At 39.2% G+C, this 12,317-nt stretch overlaps 2 long non-coding RNA genes across 2 annotated transcripts; one reads left to right on the plus strand and one right to left on the minus strand.

Moving 5' to 3' along the window:
* The first annotated feature begins 246 nt into the window (after positions 1–246).
* On the plus strand, positions 247–5,223 carry LOC111864568. Its single transcript, XR_002842824.2, has 4 exons — positions 247–319; positions 1,914–1,942; positions 2,214–2,275; positions 5,027–5,223. It is a non-coding gene; the product is annotated as an uncharacterized LOC111864568 (long non-coding RNA).
* On the minus strand, positions 3,227–5,304 carry LOC111864567. The gene is made up of 3 exons (XR_002842823.2): positions 5,217–5,304; positions 3,792–3,956; positions 3,227–3,370 (listed from the first exon to the last, which is right to left on the minus strand). It is a non-coding gene; the product is annotated as an uncharacterized LOC111864567 (long non-coding RNA).
* Positions 5,305–12,317: the final 7,013 nt, after the last annotated feature.

Below are 12,317 nucleotides of genomic sequence, written 5' to 3' on the forward strand. Positions count from 1 at the left end.
TAGATACAGCATCATCAATTACGACCCTTACATTTATTTAAGCGCCCTAACAGGAACGGACGTGTAAACGCACAACAGCAACGGGCATTTAAATAAATTTCGGGCAGCTCAATCTACCACAATTAAAAACTCTGGAGTTTTATATTTGAGGGTGAAATGACGTATGAATAACAAATTATTGCCTGGTAATCAAAGATTAATCGGATTTTTCTCATACATTGTTTCAGGGACAATAATCAGAAAAGAAGTGGCTCTAAGAGAATCCGGGCCATGTTACCCTCTATGCAAACGACTGCACCCCTTTCTGGTGACATGTCATGTAAGTAACGAAATGTCAAGTGTTAATAACTAGACACGGGGTTTGCATTGGTTATTAGATTTAGTGAACAATTATTAGTCGTTAACTAGGAATAATTGTATTAGCATCGTTAATTTACATACTCTACAAATAAACATAATACGCACTAAATCTTCTCAGTTTATTAGAGTTATCACTGGTCATGACTAGGTTACACCAAAGTCAAAGTCACCATGTGACCGGCGGTCATTCAGTCAGCCCGCTTGGTGTCAGTTCCGCTCTGGGGTTCAGGACCAGATCGTAATTACTGTTAGAGAGGACAAAATTAAGCGAACGGACATGTGCGAGGTGTAGGACAAGGTGAAGTCATACATGGAAAATATAAGTGGCTTAAAATTGACGGTGATGGAGCTTACGACCGTCTAAGTGATTATGTCACCGTTGTAGAATAAGAGACACCGCCAAGATATAAATGATCTGGTTTGCAAAGCATGCAGTGACAGAAGACTTGTATATGGTGCAAAAGGAAGAATTTTCAGTAACATGCCCTATGTGCGATACATACGTTTGACAGGAAACCAGGCATATTCATAAGAGACAATCCCGTCTTCACGTCAGAGAGGATGTTACATAAGCACTATGATCACAAGGGTTCAGCTGAAAAAAGAAATCTCTGGTCGTAAATCTCAAGGGGTTTGACGCCAAGAAGAACTGACTGATGCTCAACCTCCAGTCGCGTAGTAACACAGGCTTTGACTTCTTTTTCATGAGTTGTGAGTGAGCATATATAGTTCATAGTTCGAAATGAGGGATCTCAGCTCTTAGTAGCCGTAACCTAGCTGCGAGCAGTGAGGACTATAACAGGCTTTGAAGACACAATGCGTACCGTAGTTATTTGAAGAAGCTGCAAATTATTGAGAGTGTTATAGTTACTTACGCCTATCAATTACCAGACTAAACCCGGTGTCTGTTCACTAACACGTGAGATTATTATAAGTATATTCGTTCTTTAGGCTCCCTATATTTGAAATGAATGTTCAATATCACAACTCCTGATGTGTACATACAGTATGTATATATCATATTTGATTCTCATTCTCTTCATAAACGTTTTAAATACGTTGTAAACTCACATCGTTTTCGCACACATCACGCTGTGAACAGCATGGTATTAAATATGGGTTAGAGTAGTCCGTGGCATAGCACAGGTGATTAACCACCTCACCCATCTTGTTGCACTGGGTTCAATTCCAAAAAATGTCTCTTAAAATTTGTGATGAAGAAAGTGGCACTGGGTCGTGTTTTCTGCGTGCCCCAGTTTCTCCAGCTAGTTATCAATGAATTTTCGCTAGCTGTTGTGAAATAAAGGCCCCAAATTTTCTTCGTGTAATCAGGAACAATGAATGAAATTTTGATTGCACTGATTTAAACAGGGAATGAAATAAAACTTTAGGTTTTACAGGATTGCCTTGTTGTGAAATTACGAGTAGATGAGCCTGTCCTGCTCTTCTAAAGAGAAGAAATTGACATTACCGTAACAAGTGAGATATTCGGAGTCTGAATGTGCATCTGTGTAACATTCTTATGTCATTTTGTATTATTTTCTTTTTTTCAGCACCCAAACCTGATGTAGGGGACTCCGGTGTAAGTTTCAGAACAGCAACAATTAATGCATATCTCGTAGTTAGTCTGTAAATTGCTCCGTAATATGCAATTATAACTGTTTTCTAAATGAGTTGTTGAAATGTTTTCTAAGAGAGAGAGAGAGAGAGAGATTCATTGAAATTCCTTGAACAAGATTTCGAAAGTAACAAATCGGCATATAATCAGAGAGGTAAGATTCGAAACTCAATCAGTAGGCGAAGTGCAGTTAGGATTACATTTTATACAACTCTTGTACTGATATGTGTTGCAGGTGGAAGGAGCTATCAAGTTAATGATTTTGGATGCGATAATTCTGTTCCTTCACTGGATACGGTAAGTATTTTGACAGCTGTATCTTCACTTACCAAGCATCACTGTCTTCAGGCAATGGGCCGAATTAAAGAAAAATTCCCTGTCAGTTCCTGGTAAGGTCAGGGATTTTACTATTATCCACACCGCGAAGACCAGCCATGAGGACCACCTATCCTCCTGTCCGGTCCGTAGTAGTGCCTCCTCGAACTGGTGTGAGGCGGCCTCTGTACAAGCATATTTGATTTATTTTGTCGTTCCTTACCGAAGTTCTCAGGAACTCAAGACTATATCACGCCACAGGGTACCACGATTAGTGAATCGTGAATTTGACACTACGGGAAAGGAAGCTCTTGTTGACTGATTTAGTCAGTTCCGTCATTTGCTTGGACTGTGGCAGGAAATCTACGAATTTCTCTGTCAGGATAGTCAATGCCCCGGACAAGTTTCGAACCGGGCACGTCCCAGTACAAGCCAGAAGCACTATAGCTTCGTAACAGAAGAGACTTGAGTTCTAGACTTGTATTCTCGAAAGTTATGTGTTGAAATCCTAGTTGGAACACCAACTCTCTAGCTCGTATTTTTCGGACCGTCAATGCAAATGCGGGGATAGTAGCTATGACCCTACAGTCGCCTTCCGATTTCTCTCCAATTTTTCATTCGCCTATTACTTTTACTTTGGACAGTATGCAGTTTGCGATGATGCAATTGTGAAGTCACCTACGAATGCTACGGCTGACGACATGACGTTTGCAAAATGTGTCCGAAAATTTCCTAGGCAGAGGAAGTTAGTGAACAACTTAAAAATTGAGTGCACACATCGTACAAGACAACCATGCACACTTGATCTTAATTTAAATTAATGAATAAGTGGGAGGACTAAGAACAAGTTCTGGGAAAAACTAATCGCTAATTTCTTTTGATATAAAACGGTGCGTCCAACAATTATTATACAGTGTTATTAAAAATGATTCATTCCATTTCAAAACACTATATTTTCCAAAGTATTATACACACAAATATGATTGATACACGAAGAGGGCCGCAAAATCACCACGTTTGCATCGTGATACACCAGTTGGCAGCATGGTTGCAGGGGTTCACAAAATGGCGACGAAGCTGGAAAAGAGATTTTTGTGTGTTAGAATATGCGAGATGTTCGTCTGTTATTGCAGTGCAGCCTGCATTCAGAGCAGAGCACAGAAAGGAACCACCATGTAAACAGAGCATTCTGCGGTTGTATCGGCAGTTTAAGGATACTGATTGTCTGTGGAAACGGAAAAGTACGGGGCGACCAATATAGTGTTTTGAAATTGAATGAATCATTTGTAGTAATACTGTATTGTTATGTGCGAATTCGTTGTCGCGGGAACGTGTTTACGAAGTCGTTGTTTTGCATTTTCAAGCTGAACCAAATGTTGATTTCTTATTCCCGTTCTCAAATACTTGAATTTCGTTGCATTTTCAGGGGACCTGTTAGCTGTTTTCCTGTCATGATTTTGCCCTGCATTATGCTGATGAAACAGCAACGCATACTTACTTCTCAACCATCCTCCTTAGTAGCTTGACTTAAAGTTTCTGTGTCTTTATTTATGGTCTGTGTTATCTCCCAGTAGATTCGCATCACCAGCGTAGGCCAGCAGCTGATGTGTCCCATTCAATTTCAGTCCCATCTGGTTTATTTGGGCGTTCCTAATGGCATGTTCTCAAACAAAATTGAAAACAATGGCGATAAAGCATTTCTTTTTTAGGTCAAGTATAGAAATATGTATGAGACAAATGTTTACCTATACGGACTTTACTACATGTTTCATTTAAACCCTTCTCTTCTCACACACTCCAAATATCAAATAGCGATATGATAAGCTCGCTCGCGCACGGGAAGCAATATTTGGCAATTTTGACTTTATAATTAACTGTTGCTTAATCACGAATTTGACAATATGCCGGAGGGACTGATAGAAACCACAAATACTTTATTCGGTATAGTTGTTTTCCCCAGGAAAATGCCGGGATATTCCCTCCATTAGGAAGTGATTACTTCCTTTGATGTATATTCCATCTATACGAATTCTTTATGGTAACGGAGATATGATACTCATATATAGAGTGTTTCACGACTTTAGGGCATAACTGTAGGAGGTGATTTCCTAGGTCGTTGTTATAAAAAAAGTTCATATAACCATGTGTCCGATTGGACGGTTACGGAGTTATGACCATTTTAAACTCAGAATAGAAGGTAACGATTACTGACAATAAACGGAACAAAATAATAAACCAGCATGATACATGATACATTTAAAGTATGAATGTAAAGTTAACTTCGTGAAATTACCTTTAATTCGAATTTATTGGTGCTTAAAGCTGATGTTCGAAAATGCCACCACCGGCCGCAACACAGGCTGCCGCTCGGTCGTGAACCGCGCCGGACATACCAAGACCCCCCCCCTTCCCCGACCCAACCATAGGTAGCCAACAAGTGTCGAGATAACGAAAACGCTCTGTCTGTAGCTGGCTAAAAATAGCGACCCGCCAGCTGACAGACGCGGTTCACACGAGGGCGTATACTGGAATGAAAAAAGATCATAACTCCGTAACCGTCCAAAATCGGACACATGTTTATATGAACTTTTATGATCAGAAAGGCCTAGTAAATCACTTCCTGCAGTTAAGCCCTAAAGTCGTGAAACACCCTGTATATACACATATAATTAGTTATCTTGTAAATGTTGCAAGAACTCGAGAATATTAACAGACATTTTATTCTGTTCACAGATAATACTGAAGAGGCGGAAGAATCGGTTGACCTTATAAGTTTTACAACAGCAACTGATATCACTGTTGTTGTTGTTGTGATGGTGGTGTTGAGTTACAAAAAGAGATTTTTTGTTTCCATGCAAAAGCTTAGAAGTAGCAACAGTTTTCGTGAGAATTACAAAAATAATCATTTTGTTTAACAACTTACCGAGTTTTCAAGAATTTGAATAGTTAATTCTTATTTGTGGTTCTGATTTTTAATTTCTGAGGTTCAGCTTATTATCACATTAGAAAACTAAATCTGTTGTACAGATCATAAATTATAAATAATGTACAGATTTTATTTTATAAACAAATGTTCTGTTATTTATAATCAGTCAATTGAAAAGAGCCAGAAATCCGTAGAGAGAACTGATTGACGGTAGTCGCGAATGTGAATTTGAAATTATTCTGGTGTTAATTTGATTACTATTTGATGCTAATACTATAATAATTCAATTCGATTCTTTATTATTTATGTGCCGAGTCAACAACACCAAGGCCAATTACAGACACAGCACAGTAATAATAATAATAATGTTGACGTATCACATAGACACACTGACGAACGGAACAAATGTAATCAGGACACCGCCCACGGAATACACATTTTTGTGAAAGAGAATAAAAAATGGAATCCAACGATATATAAAACACAAGTTTGCGTATTTTTAAAGATCTGAAAAAAGTCTGTATCCTAAATTTTTATATTAACAAAAATTATTTAAATAATAAAAGTTTCAGGCGTACACTCCTCGCGGTCTCTCGTCTACTATAGTGCAGTATAACAGTTTACGCAGATCATCATATATACATGACGATGGCCCAATGTGGCTGAAACATGGCGTTAAATTTGCACAAAAGGATGAACTCACTGGTGGTTTAAACGACAGCATGTGAAGCTGCGTTGAAGACTGTATTGTGTGCACCTTTGTGTATTCAGATGGTCCCAGATAAATGAACAAACACTTGAGCGTACAAAAGCATCTGCTTAAATAATTATTGATATATCCTCTGTTCAACTGTGAAAAGGCCGGCAGATAACGTGTATAACAAACTTTAAAATGCAAACGCCGGAGTTTTGAAATGCTGGTAGCTTGAGTTGGCCGGTGTTTATTTAAATGCCCTCTGTTGCTCTCCATTTAATATCAGTTCCTGTAAGGGTGCTTGAACTGTATTTAAAATGCTGTATCTAATAGAATTTTTATGATAAATTAATGGAATTAACTTTGTTTTTATCAGCAAAGAACACTGTCGCATATTATAACGTTAGATTGGGAATATTTAGACAAAAAACTACAAACTATTTAATTTCGTCTTTTAATTCTGAAGCATACTGTAAATTTGTTTCTCACTTTTTCACATAATAGTTCTACATTATAAAATCACTCCTGTTTGTAACACTTCAAATATTTTCCCAGCCTCTGGTGTCATAAAACCGTTGAAAGCAATAAAGTCATTTGGTTATCTGCTGGCAAGTTTCAAGTCTTTGTTCCACTCTTCCGATATTCCAGTCTTTTGACTACTGACAGAAAAGTGAAAGCATGACCCTTCAAGAAAGGATAGAGGGAATATTCATTGTTTCCTACTTCAGTGCCAAGACCTGCCATTGCAGCTGCAAGAGAATATTGCTCTTTCTATGGTTGCAACCAAGCGTTTGTATCGCAGCTGAGATGCAGAGTGCATTCAGTTTTCTGTGAGTTCACAGTGAATTTGAATATTGTAGTTTCATTTTATCATACAATGGCAATGGAACGTTGTTTGGAAAATGATGAAATTCAAAGGCAGTTGAAGTGCAAGATATGAGGTGATACTGTATTTTCTCGGGTGCTTCAAGGAGTATTACACAAAGGCGAGATTAAGTTACATGACGCGAGGGTTGGAGCCTGTACGTATAGACGTCAAGCAGATAACAAAAAATTGTGTGTACATTGAACTTTACTACATTTAAAAATAAATATTTAGGATTGTTCATACGCTTCTACTAGCGGTGGGTGTGCGCGCTTCAGCTAGAGATGTTTAAATGCTGGAATGCACAAATCGGGGTACTTTGTCCACGACGACCATAATCATCACTGGCCCGATAGGTGGACTTCGGTCGTTAAGGGTTATCACTTGTTATCTACGGACATTTTCAAAGTTGAACAGAAGATATAACAATAAATTATTTAAGCAGATATTCTGTATGTTAGAGCGGGTATACATTTTCTGGACTTTCATAGGTATAACAAAATAAATGCTTTGTTCGCAAAGAAATAAAATCAGTTTTAGAAGAGCCGAAACGTTACAACAATTATAACAAAAAGTCAAAAATGTAAGGCTATCCCTGTAACAGGACTGGTATCCGATAGGATTATGAGTCGTCGAGGCTCCCACATTTTCTAGACAATCGACACACAGATGGTGGTTAGGATGTGGGGCTCAATCACCTACCGCCCTTTACCCCCAGGAAGATTCCAGGTACTTATCTCAAGTAGAGGCTGGGTCGACACCAAGGCCAAAGTGCGGGTGAAAGGATTAGGTAAATTGAGAAACCTTATCGGGAATCAAACCTCCTCACTATCGGCTTGTAGCATAGTGCCCCAACCAACTACGATACCGCGTGCCCCGAGTACCACATATTATGATGGACATTATTACAATGTTCCAGGACACGTTCCCAAAGTAGTAATGAGGCATTAAGGCACTGTAAATAGTTTCGCAGAAGAACAAGTGCTCTGGAACCTGCAGACGCCTATCAAATTTACAACCCTGTCTGTACTCATCTAATATCATTCTAACCAATGCCTGTACCTAGGTTTTACACAGCTGACATAGCTCAGTCTGTATAGCGACGGGCTAAGGGCTGGAACTCAGAGTTCGAGTCCCGCTGGGGACAATTTTTCTCTTTTCCCCGGAGTCCAGACCGGTTCTTGGGTCACCCAGCCCCTTATCCAAGAGTTATCGGGGGCTGCTTTTTCGGGAGTAAAGCGGCCGGTGTGTGTGAAGCTGACCACTCATATTCAACTTATGCCGAGGTCAAGAATACGTGGATCTACACATCCACTTCACTACACATCTTTATAACGCAGTGTTTAATTCGTTAAACACAGGGACTCCTTTATATTTTCCTAAGTTATGTATAACTTTCTCTTTTCTTTTCTACTTTTAGAGGAATCAAGACCTCTCTTAGAACCATGAGTACTGATAAGAAAACGGTTAGCAAAATTCATACAGATAGAAATGTGAAATGTTTTAAATATTTGGGTAGCTTGTTAACAGACGATGGAAGGTGTACTTGTGAACTGAAATCTAGGATTATCATGGCAAAAGCTGCATTTAACAAGAAGAAGAATCTTTTTACCAGCAAATTGGACTTAAATTTGAGAAAGAAACTAGTGAAATGCTACATTTGGAGCATAGCTTTGTATGGGGCTGATACTTGGACACTTAGGCCAGTAGATCAGAAACACAAAGGAAAGCTTCGAAATGTGGTGTTGGAGAAGGATGGAGAAGATCAGTTGGACCGATTATGTGAGAAATGAAGAAGTGTTAATTAGAGTCAGTGAGCAGAGGAATATCCTACATGAAATAAGAAAACGGAAGGATAATTGGATTGGTCATATCTTACGCAGTAACTGCCTTCTAAAAGAAGTTATTGAAGGAAAGATAGAGGGTCGGATAGAAGTGACCAGAAGACGAGGAAGAAGGAGTAAGATGATGGATGACCTTGGGGACAGAAGAGGATATTCTCATATGAAGGAGAAAGCTCTAGATCGCATTAAGTGGAGGAACTGTTTTGGAAGAGTTTGTGGACCTGTCGTCTGAAAGATTACTGATGATGATGATGATGATGATGATGATGATGATGATGATGCATAAGATTTGAGTTTTCTGCGGTGCCAGACATAAATGAAGTATACGTTTTCGGCAACTTCTTCTCCAGTTTGACTTAACAGGTCTACATTGCATTGGCATTCAATGGCAGATATTTTGTATCATCAAAAAAAAAAAAAGGCCGAGAATGAGAATTAAATGGAAACGAAAGGGGATGAGAAAGAAAACTGTAATGCTTTAATGACATTACTCAAACTAGTGGTTCTCAACAGGAGCTATATTTCCTGCCCCCGTGGGCCATGCCGTATTTCGGAGGAGTCACAGGTAAAAGCCGGAAAAATGGGGGGGTCAGGGAAACTGTTAACTGGGCCACGATATTTTCACTTCTAAAATAAAATTTGTAATAATAATGTATAAGAAGAAATAAAAATGCCAAATGGACAGTACATATAATAATACAATAACTCAACATCCTTCTCTTTGTGTACCTTAAGGGAAAGGACTTATTACAAGTATACTTAAACCACAACCTTAGATCTGGGAATTCCCAGTACTGGTAATCAGGTACTCGCCTTCTCGGAGCAGGCAAAACCCTAACAAAATGGTTCACTGTAAAAATGATCCTTTATTTTCCTAAATATCTCCCACTCCTCTCATGAGTTTTACTGCCACATTTTCAGTAAATTTCAAGTGTTCTTCAGTTAAGTATTCGGAGTGCTTGGAAGATGCATGTAGAAGGGTGATTCGCACATGGAACGAGGCATCAGATATTCAAGTTCTGATTGCATGCAAAATCCCACTCCCCCCTCCCTCCCACTCCGTCCGTGAAGTTACAAAAATAGCGAATCCGTAGCAGAAGCATTTTGTGTGCTGCAGTTTGCGAAGAATGTATCAATTGTTTCTGTTCAGTGGGTCTTCTGGAGACAATTTCAGAGTGCTCCCCCCTCTGTCAACAGCATTAGGCATTGGTATCAGCAGTTTCAGACAGCGGGATGCCTTTGTAATTGGAATTGTTCAGGACGTCCGCGTGTGTCAGAAGAAAGTTTGGAACGATCTAGGCAGTCTTTTCTTCGGATCTCGCGTTGGTGTGTGTTGGTAGGTTTCGAAGCGCAGCAGGAGCCAATGTTGCTGTAGTAGTGAGTCCTTGTGGTTGAACATAAGAGGAGAATGTTTCCGTGTTCGAATCACATATCGATTTCTTCACGTCTGAACAACTTCCATATATTGATGTGCCAGTGTGAAGACGCCTGCCCTGCCATCTGTTAATAATAATAACTGTTAATAACTCTGTCATGTAGTACGTTAATACAAAAAGTTGACAGTTACTCTGCAAGCCAAGAAATACAAATGTTATATGTTCCTGGATATTATCCATCGTCTTAGTTTTGTTTAAAACATCGTTTTATTTTTTTACCTGAAGACGGTGACAGAATTTAGTCTCCGAAATTTTGTGTTTTAAATAAAAATAGGACGACGGATAAGGTCCAGAAACATATATTTTTTTTTTTGCTGATCGTCAAAAAGTTGACCATAAGTCAAGAAATGTTCTGCTTTTACGAAATCCGAAAATTTAGCGTCACATTCACAAAATAATTCCAGAATTAGTTCGTATCCTATGCCTACCGAATTCATCCACATCTGCAATTACCACTTACTATCCGCCTTCATATTATGGTTCCCATTTAGAATTTCTATTAATTTCCACCTTGCCTCATGCATATTCCATGCTCCGTCTATCGGGTTTTTCTTCAGTGTATCTACATGAAATGAAACCCATGAAGCCGAACCGCTCCGGCTCTTCTGCTTTGCCTTGAGGAGGTGCTCAATTGGAATATCGACAAGGACACAGACTCTTCTGAGTGGCATTCCTCAGTTTGGTCAGGCAAATATCTGGATATCACCTTACATAGGCCATGACCACTTCCACTTCATTTCCAATCTATTACACACGTTAGGCAATAGTTCAGAGCCATGGAGTCTCAGATCCTGACATCTTAAAACAAACAGCGAAATTTGAGGTGAAATGTATACATTTTCTTGCTCTGCATTGCGTTATTTTATTCTTCCTAGTTACTTCCTCTTTATTGCATCGAAATATTCTCCTCAGTGCCTTGTTCTCCAGCACTACAAGCCTGTGTGCTCTTCCTTCACGCTGGGAGAAACGAGTTCTTGGCAGTTGAGACAAATAACTCCTGTCTCATATCTAGTGTAAATTATTCTGAGGAAACACATTAAATTCTAGGCCCCTGCACTGAAGAGGCTAATATAAGTTTCTGGGTTCACTCGCGAATTATACGTAAAGAGATGAAATTCGCTCCTAGGTGCTACACCCAAGGCCCTTATTCATGCGACATTAATTTCCGGTTCTTTAAATTTAGAGTAGAGGAAGTCCGGATGCAATGACGAGCATACCTGTTTCTTGTTCCAGAAGTCCGCGGTTTAACTCTCTCACATGGCATCGTATTCCTCTAGAAAAGTTATGACAGTAATGTAGGACACATTGATATATGTGTGATAAAATAATAATATAAATAACAACTAAAATAATGTGTAGTCATACATACTTCAGGTATTCCGAGGCTATTTGTTGTGTTAATATTTTTGGCCACTTCATCAGAGACCTGACTCTCGTATAAATATAAAACCATAAACATCTACCTAACTGCGTGCTATAAAGTTCCAGAAGGTAGTAATTACCATAGTCACTGCCATGGGAAACTCAAATCCATCGCACTGTATATTAGATTATTACTGAGGCAAGCGTAAAAGTAATGAGAAGGCTGTCGTTAATAAGAATATTAGTGTGTCTGAGAAATAATTAATTTCAATTCAGTTCAATTCTTTATTAATTTAAGTGCTTGCCCAGCGCACGAAATTCCATTTACAAAGTTAATGAGAGCAAAGGGAGAAACAAAACACACACATACAGTTCCTATTCAAGGGGCACAGGGCTTTGTTCCCCATGAATAGAGCTTCCGGAGGTGTGAAGCTGAACTCATCTCTGTCTCCTTCTAGTGCCGGCGTTAAGACTGCATGTAGCTATACTTGTGCTGCCTCATAGCATTTCATAGCTTGGTGCTTAATTATGTACCGAAGCAACTTAAATTTTTGCGTGTGTCATTTCCCATTTTAATACTCTCTGGGAACATAAATACCTCAGATTCAGTTATGTCAGGTTTTGAACACGGCAATTAATGTTCAGGTTCCATGAAATGTTGGGAAATTCTTGAGTAGGAGTACAACTGGTAGCTTCTCAGGTAGTGCTCAGCTCCATGGAGTCAGTGTCAGCCAGGTTCTGGAGAAGGCTCATGAAGAGGGAACTGCTGTGTTGTTAGTTCCGGCAACAAAGTGGTAAGAATTAAAAAAATACATGAAAATGCTCATGAATCAATAAAAACATTCTTGAATCACACCTATAATTATATGGGGTTCTAAAGCTCCCCCCCCCCCCCCC

This window comes from Cryptotermes secundus, unplaced genomic scaffold (assembly GCF_002891405.2).
Source record: "Cryptotermes secundus unplaced genomic scaffold, Csec_1.0 scaffold2642, whole genome shotgun sequence".
In the NCBI taxonomy this organism is placed as follows: domain Eukaryota; kingdom Metazoa; phylum Arthropoda; class Insecta; order Blattodea; family Kalotermitidae; genus Cryptotermes; species Cryptotermes secundus.